The sequence below is a fragment of the Corvus hawaiiensis genome, chromosome 26 (assembly GCF_020740725.1).
Source record: "Corvus hawaiiensis isolate bCorHaw1 chromosome 26, bCorHaw1.pri.cur, whole genome shotgun sequence".
Classification (NCBI taxonomy): Eukaryota; Metazoa; Chordata; class Aves; order Passeriformes; family Corvidae; genus Corvus; species Corvus hawaiiensis.
The window spans coordinates 29,810,598-29,819,745 of NC_063238.1; positions in this window are offsets into that span (position 1 = coordinate 29,810,598).

Consider the following 9,148-nt stretch of genomic DNA (forward strand, 5'->3'; position numbering starts at 1 on the left):
GTGCACTTAAGCAAATAAGAGTTTGAGTCCTCAGTTAACTCAGTAGCAAAGCACTTTTTTTATTCCAGAGTAGAATATATCAGAATCAAGCAGTTCCTGTATGATGCTACTTACTTTTACACTGTATGAATTCATCAGAACTGTGGAGACAAACTCACAATAGAAACAAAATTTTAAAATGTCTCAGAAATCTTCCCATAAGCAATAAACTTCACAATTATTCTAAATCTCAATAAAATTGAAGGTTTTGGTATAGTATTTTTTATAGATCAATATAAAACCAAGCAATTACGAATGGACAGGAAAGCCAACCATAAATACAGCAGCTGAAAAAAAACACAGTGTTATAATTAAGAAGCTGCAAGCAGCAAATGTAAATACTCTCCACATGTTGTTAATATCATAGGAAATTAAATATTTAAAGAAGGAAAAGGCTGCCAGTACCACATACCAGCACCTATCAGTTCAGCTAGATAGCATAGCTTTAAGGTTTAAATTAGATATCAGGAAGAAATTCTTTGCTGTGAGGATTGTGAGGTACTGGAACAAGTTGCTAAGAGATGCTGTGGATGCTTCATCCCTGTCAGTGTTCAAGGCCAGATTGGATGGGGTCCTGAGCAACCTGGTCTAGTGGAAGGTGTCCCTGCCCATGGCAGGGACTACATGATCTCTAAGGTATCTTCCAACCCAAACCATTCTATGACTCTATGATTTGTATGCAAATTAAAAATGGTCCAGAACAAGAGAAACTTTCCCATTTCAAAACAGGTTTGAAAGCTGTCGTGATTTGATGTTGCTGAGCTCCAAGCACACAAAATCTTATTTACCTCTGCTGTAATTAAGCAGAGAATGGGCAAAATTAAAACTTCATTTCATATGGTGAGATTAGGATTATTGAGGAAAACAGAAAACTTTGAGGAAAACTTCGAAACTAATTTTCCCTGTGCAAGATAATCAGTTGAAAAGATATTTAGCGCAGATTTGTTAAACATGTGTCTTGGAGTAATTAAAAGAAGAAAAAATTAAAGGCAAAATAAGAATAAGATCTAAAGACAAGTTTATATTTTAAAATGATGTGGTTTTGACCTGGAAAACTATAACATTGCTTTTTTTCCAAGGAAAGTTTCCCATTACTTTCAATTGGGGTTTATTGAAGAAATGAATGCTAAGTGAAAAATGTAAATAAAATAAGGATTTTTGTACTTCATCTAGCCAAAACAACTTGAGAATAAATTAATAATAAAATTAAAGTACTTGAATATATAAATAATTTACAAAGAAATAACTAAAGCAAAATTTAAAGAATTTATTTCTTATATAGTAATATTCTACTCTAGAATTTCTAATGGATTCAGCTCCGATAAGTATTCTATCAAAGTCAATGAACTAAAGCACACACGGATTTTTCCCCAGCGTACATCTTGTTTAACTAAACTAAGGAACATTTCCACTTTTGTTGAATTTGCAGATCTCATTTCTCTAGTAAGTGTTACAGTGTTGACACCTAGAGGCTTTTGATTCTCCTAAGTCTTTAGTGTAGGAAAAAAGATCTCAAAGAACATATAGGTACATCATTAGTTTTGGTGGTTTTACCAGTTATATATTAACTGATGAAAATTTTACCTGTTTTTGTACCCAAGAGTTTTGTTCCTCATTTTGTTCTCTTTCTTGTTTTTGTTATGTGTTTCATGTTTGGTTTTGGTTTGGTTTTGGTTTCTTTTGTTTTGTTTTTTTTCTGGGAGGAGCTGTATTTCCTTTGGGTAGGAATCTTAGTATAAACTTTTTCTTCCTTTCCGTCTTTCAAGACATTGAAAACCGAGGACATAATTTTTCTCAGTATTTGTAATTTGAACTACCTCTGCCATGTAGAAAGCATTTGCCTCAGCTGGTGAGTTCTAGGTTACACATTGAAAAGAGACGTTATGAGGCAATTTCTGGGAGAGCTTTGAAAATTTCTGAAAGACTCCATCCATCAGGTTTGCTACTGGGACATGAAAGGAGTGTACTGTGAAGGAGCAATCTATCTCATATTAAGTCTGTATATGAACCAGAGATCAGTCTAACACCTAGCAGGTCCATATTACAAGAAAGCCAATCCATAGAACTCTTGCAAGCCCATAATTTTCTCTTAATACGGCCTTTCTTCTCATCTTAGCAGATACTTGAAGACATTTAATCCAAGGAGTTGACCCACATACTTTTTACTGACCTCCTTGTGATGCCTTAGGTTTTAACTTTTATATTTTTCAAATCACTGTACTGCTGCTCCAAGTTCTCTGAACTTCCTGCTGGCCTTCCAAAATATTTCTCACTCTGCACAGCACCTGTGGGTGACAGTTCATGTGACTTTATGAGAATGATACTCAGCTGAGAGTCTAAACACTGGGAAAAAATGAATGTACTGTCATGGGACATACAGGAGCAGAGTGCTCAGAGAGAGTTTTCTAATCTTCAATTTTCCCAGCCTTAACATTCACCATATCTGTATGATGACAAAGTTCTCAAGCCCTGTGGAGATCTTAAATCGGTGTTTCTTTCTTGGTGTGAGGCAGCAGTTTCTAACACACCTAGACATAAGGAGACTCAGGATCTGGATGCTAGAATTTCTAATCCCTTTCCCTGTGCAGTTTTTCTGTGTGTTTAGTATGTGTCTCTTAAATTGTAGACTTCAAGGTCACAAAAACTGTTAGAATTATAATGCATTTACACACTGTGTTTAAATGTACATTACACCTGACAACACTGATGCCTTGAGAGGCCACCTAAAAACAGAGGCTAGACAGGTGTAAGGGAATAAAGGTAGGTATTTATTTGAAAGGCCTTCAAAGGTACCCCCTGGGGAGCCAGAGGCTACTGCCAAGATGGACCCCAAGATGGATGACAGGTCATGAGTTCTTCACACTTTTATAGGTTTGGTTTATTTGCATACCAGGGTTAATTCTCCAGTTAAAGCTTCAGTTAATGATGTGGTTTCCCCAAGCTTGCCCCCGCCTTTAGAGGCTTCTGGTTTATACTTTTTGGGCCTAGGATGGTCTGAGTGTCCTTGGAGAGCAGACCTGGAGAGGCTTTGTTATGTCTACCTGGCATGAGAGAGCAGAAATTAACAGGCTACAAGAAACTTCAGAGTTACACACTAGGCAGTACAGGATTTGAAAAATATGAAAGTTAAAACCTAAGGCATCAACACCTTTACTTAAATATATTTAATAGCATAGAAATTCTACATAAGTAAAAAGAGAAAAATCCCAGGCTAAAAGAAGTAGTAGTAGCAGTAGTAGTAGTAGTACTAGTAATAATGATAATAATAATAGCAACCAGACCTTCCCACCCCAAACTTTAAAGGCCCATTTTGCAGTGTCCATAGTGCCTATCATAATTATGACGGATATTGTAGTGTCTGTGTAGGAAAAAAGAAGCTGACACGGCCAAAAAGACTGCCCAAAAACATTAAAAAAAGGTAAAATAGCTAAAATGTATAAAGTGGTTATTTGTTTGGTTTTTGTTTACACTATAATCATAGCATTTTGCAAACAATCATCATTCATATTTTGCAAAGAAAGCAGATGCAAATGAGTAATTTCCATTACTCTATAGCTGATCCAGCAGAATCGTGAAGCACAAACATAGCAGAAAAGACATGCCAACATTATTTTTTATTCTGTGAGCATTAAACTTTAAATTTGGTTTGCTGAATCCAGGGCATAAACTGGATATTGGAAGTGTGCCCAGGTACAACTCTGAAGGCTGCAGTGAGGTGACCTGTCCTACATGAAAACAAAGGGTGTTGTCATGACTGTCTGAATGACGAATTAGTAGAAAGCAATGATGGTTATTTGCTATTTAAGGCAAAGTACTACTGTCAATTGATTACAATTTTTTAGGCAATACCAGCATCAAGGAAATAGCGATTAATAGACAAAGAGATGGAGATACCATTTTCCCCACCTAATATTAAATTAATGATATTGGATATAATCCTTGGAAGACAATATCCTTTAAAATTCCTTTGGGTGAAAAGGGCAGATTCACTGAAAATTGCTTCCAATATAAATTCCAGTGATTACTCTTGGGCTTTTTTCAGTTTCAAGAGCATTTTAACAGTATTGAAAGTGGCTTGACATAAATTTTGCAGAAATGTACCTCTATTAAAATTTCAATAGAGTAAAAAATTGTTAAGAGTATGTGAAGAAAGTGTCTATATAATAATAAAATAGCTTTCAAGTGCTTGCACTCTACTTCTTTGTGTCTTATGGGACTTAATAACTTTCTATATAACCTGAAGAGAAGAACAAAACTGACATAACTGAAAATACTCGTGTTTATTCATAATCTTATATTGAAACCAAGAAATAACATTCATACTTCAAACTTGTTTGTTTCTATCTGAAATGGGCCAACTTTAGTAAAAAACGAAAAAGTTCAAAACAGTAAACAGAATATTTTTTTCTAAATCTTTGCTTAATACATAAACACAAAGACATAAAAAGCAGATAGTTTCTTGGTTGGCTTGACACTGATGGTGGTATCTAAGGATATGTAACTCACGTTTGTGATACCTAATTGCACTTTTCAATTATTTTTATGATAGTGAACAAGGAATTGCAGAGGTGCTAAGAAACACCAGTTTTCTTATTTTTTCAGATTCCTACTTGTTGAAAAGTAGTGAAAAGAGGTTTTCTCATATATTTTTCTAACTTTTTTTTTAAACAATTGAAGAAGGCTTCCCACCAGGCCATTTGTTCTCTGCTGGGCAAAGGAAGAATGTGGAAAAAACATTCAAATTGAACCCAACAGGATGCAGTTTTTCTCAACTGTGAATGAGGGCTAAATTTCACTAACATGGCAAAACCTAGTAGGCCTAGGTGGCTTGAAAGTAAAGGAAAACAAACTCTGTACTCTTTCAGGAAAAGTAATGAAATTTCAAAATATACCTTGATTTGTAATTGCTGCAAATTCTGTTGACATAGAATGAAAATAACCAGCAACCAAAAAAAATTGAAAATTGAAGTATTTCCTTTATGATGGCTGCATCCCTTGAAAGGAAAAGTAGTGCTTTCATTTTATAGTTAAAAAATCAGTTAACAATATAAATCCAGGTCCAATACGTCTAGGTACCAAAGCCTGAGAAAAGGCCAAGCAAACATTTTACTGTGAACAAAGTCTCCACATATAAATCCTGAGTCTTCCTAAAGTCAGAGCCAGGACTGCATTTAATTTATTCCATTAATTTCTGAGCAACCAATAATCAGATTTTTGATTTTATTTTTTTCTGAGCAGTCTCTCTGGGTGTTATCTATTGGACTTATTGTGTCTACTTTTATGAGGCAGCAGCAATTTTCTGGCATGAAACAATCTGGCAAATGCACAGATTTTTGTTACAAGCACAGCTTATGTCCTAAAGGTGCTTTCTGCCAACAGGAGGTGTCTTATTCTAACATATTTAATCCTTTTAGCCTCAGTATAAAGAGCTTCTTTGTTGTCAAAACATTAAAGTTTTTCTGCAAAACCAGTACTTGAAAACCACTGAACATCTCATTTCATTAATTTCTAGGATCACATAGGTTAACACGACCATCAAAAAACAGTATATCTGGATAATTGCAATAGTCTTATTAATGAAGATAGTAGAAATTCATTTCACTGAACCTGCCAAAATTTGCTGTACTTTCACAGAAAATACTGTTGTTATTTCAAGTCAGATTATTCTCCTGTTTGAGACTGCTCTTGTATTCAGTTTGCCATTTCTTTAAAAAAGCAAGTCGTTTTGACGTTTCAGATTTTTAATGGGAATTCAGAAATTAGGTAAGTCTGATATTCTATACTCTTATTTTCCTTTTGAAAAATACTAGTCATGTCATAAATTAAATAGGTTTTTAAAATTATTTACTATTAATACTTTAAAAATTTCCTTTTGTCTCTTTCCTTTAGCTTTGTGAAATATATATGTATGTGCAAAACAATACTGAATAATTGCTAATAATTTCATGAACTTTTTTAAAGCAAAGAGATCAAATCTGAAGGTTAACTCCATCCAAGTAAAAGCTGTTTGTCTTTGAAAAGTATAGATATTTTTAAATCCTATTTAGATATGCAAGAAAAAAAGAAATTTCTATTTCAATTACTAAAAAGAGACATAAAAGCTAAATCTTAGCTATTAATCTGAAAACCAAAGTGTTTGTTTTAAAAGCAGACATTTCTGCACTTTTACCTTTACTGTTCTCAGGTGAAGTCAGGAAATATTTTATCCACCTGAGCAGTAGGAAATCAAGAAAAAATTAGTCAAAAGTGTGCCTTTATAATAAGATAAAAATAAATAAAATATAATAATATAAAAATATAATAAGATTAAATATGGTTTAATCTGGGGAATGAAGTTCAGTGCATCACTTTAGGTTTGTTATGATTTTAAAAGCAGGTATTATTTGCATTCATGAGAAGGCATGAAATTTAAAAGTTCTTAAGCAATAATATAAATTTATTGTGCAAAATTACCAGGCCTTGATCAATAGGCTCATATTGAATTCCTAAATTACTCAGTTCATAAAAAGCATATATGCCGATTTTGTTTCCTCACAAGTTCCTCTGTGCTCTCTGTTCTTTCATTTCTTGATTGTCCTCTTTCGATACAGAGAAAGAAAGCTATTTTCATTCTTTTCCAGTAATTTGGGCCCTATGTAAAGCTTTATAGGGTAAGAGTTTGTCATGGATGGAACAAATTGATAATTCTTAGACTATGTCTAAGTAACCATAATTTTCATTCAGATTTTTAATCACAATGACTCTATCCAGGAAGTCCTGGTCTGAAATACCATTCTTGTAGCTCAAACTAATTCTTTCCAATCTATCTTGATTCTTTCTTTGTTGTGTTGTATTAATATCAATAGTAGCAGACATTTGGAAGCAACATATAAAGTGTTTATATGTCAGCATTAACAGCATCTTTTGATCAAGGACAGAAAGAAAATCTCAAAACCAATATTTTATATAAAATATTTCATACAAGCAGTGAAAACATCCACCCCATCTAATGTGTTCAAAAAATCTAGGTTAGCGCAGATTTGGACAAGTTAAAGTTTTATTTAATGAATGATTTGAAAATCTTGTATTCTGTCTGAATATTTGGCAAAATTCTGGTAAAGAATAATGGTTGGATTATTCAAAACACTTGGAAACTTCTAAAATCATTTTCTGTGCAGTTTGTATTTTGAATTTAACATCCTGGCAGACTTTTTTGGAAATAAATATCTAGGAATATATCCTACTGACGGCTGTATCTGAAAGAGGCACTAAAATAAAGCCTTTCTTAGAGTCTTGGAAAGATATTCATGGAAACAGAACCTAGAATTCATAACAGGCTTCCACGATCCTAGTATCTGCTAGGAAGAGAACAGGCCTGGACGCAAACAGTTCAGGAGATTGCTAGAATGTATTGGCATCAATTCCTTGCTGTTAATTAGGGGGGTTACTTATTATGCTCAGACAAGGGGGAGATAGCAGAGGATGTGAAGGTCAAGGGCAGACTTGCAATCAAGAGATTGAGACAAATAATGCCTGATCAAACTGCTGCCTGGCTTGGTGTACAGCTGGGGAAGTGTTGAACACCTTGGCTCAAGTCAGGTGTTTGACAGAGTGTCCCCTGGTATCCTTAGAGGAACACTGATGATAAAAGAACTAGATAAATGGAAGGGGCTGAGGAAAGTAATCACAGTGTCCTGTGATCAACAATATAATGTCTGGATAGCTACTAGGAGAATCCCTCAGGGATAAATATAGGGGCCGACATTCTTAAATGTCCTTACTAGGACATAGGAAACTGACTTGAAGAGAGCAGCAGGAAGTGGGGTGGAGGCGTGGGGTGTGAAATTACCGTGAAGACGGTCAAATACTGAAAACCATTTTCAACAGAGACTGTGAAGTCTCCATCCTGGTAGATATTCAGGATTTTCCCGCACAAATCCTGTCTGTGCTGTAATTGGCTTTGAGCAAAAGTGTGCATCTGTCTAGATCTCTCTAGATCCTGTCAATTTTATGTAACTAAATTTATACTTCTGTAAATAGATCCTTCTCCTTGAAGTGACTGAAAGAGTAAAAATAGGTTCATTTTTCAACTCTGTAATTCTGCACCTCTTTTATCAAGCATTCAATTGCTATCTGGAGTTCTACTGATATTTGCCACAGAGAGAATCTCTGAGTCTCCTTTCATCTCTAATTAAACAGCTTGTATAGCTGCTAACATTATTACTTTTCTTTGTTGCATTCATGCTTTATTACATGTTGCAGGGCTTTTAGATAGGGAATTTTTTGCTTACTTGATGCCTTGGGATTTTAGCTTTTATATTTTTCATATATTTGTAATCCTGTAATTCTTTAATGTATAACTCTAAACTCTATATACAGTACTAGCTACTGTTCTCCCATTTTGTCAGACAAAAGAATTCCTCTCTAGGCCTGGAAGCCAAAGACACCTTACTGTCTCAGACCCTGAGAAATGAAAAAAAAAGTGAATTGGGGGGAGCAAACTTGGGGTAAGTGACTTCATCACCTGAAGCTGTAACTGGAGGATTAACCCCCAATATTCAAATGGACCAAACTTATAAAAGTATGAAAATCTTGTGATTCAGTCATCCATTTTTGGGTGTAGCCTCTGGGTGGGCTTCTTCTGCCCAGAATGTACCTGAAGGCCCTTCAATAAACATAACTGCTTTCTATTCTCTTAATTTTGTCTAGCCTCTGTTTTTAGGTAGTCCCAACTAGGCATCATACCCATTATTCTTTCTACTTTTTTAAACATATACTAAGATAAATAATTTTAATTTTTTTTATCCTTTTCACTGTTAAGGGAAATAAAGTCACTTCCAAGAGAACAGTAGAGTTTGTTAAACACCAAAAAAGTCGTTTAAATAATTTCATAGATCTGACTAGAAGTAACAACAACTAAGAAATTCAGGGGTGAAACATCACTCTTAACTCATCCTTAAGACTCAGAATGAGGAAAACATGAAGGTAATTACTTCAGGTATTAGGATTTATATATACCAAATTTTGCAAATTTTCTTCAATGTGAAGGACTCTTCAAACAAAATATTTAAACATTTCATGCATAAGTTAAGTGATGTGAGTATTCTTTTTGAAGTTCAGAGGATTGCTT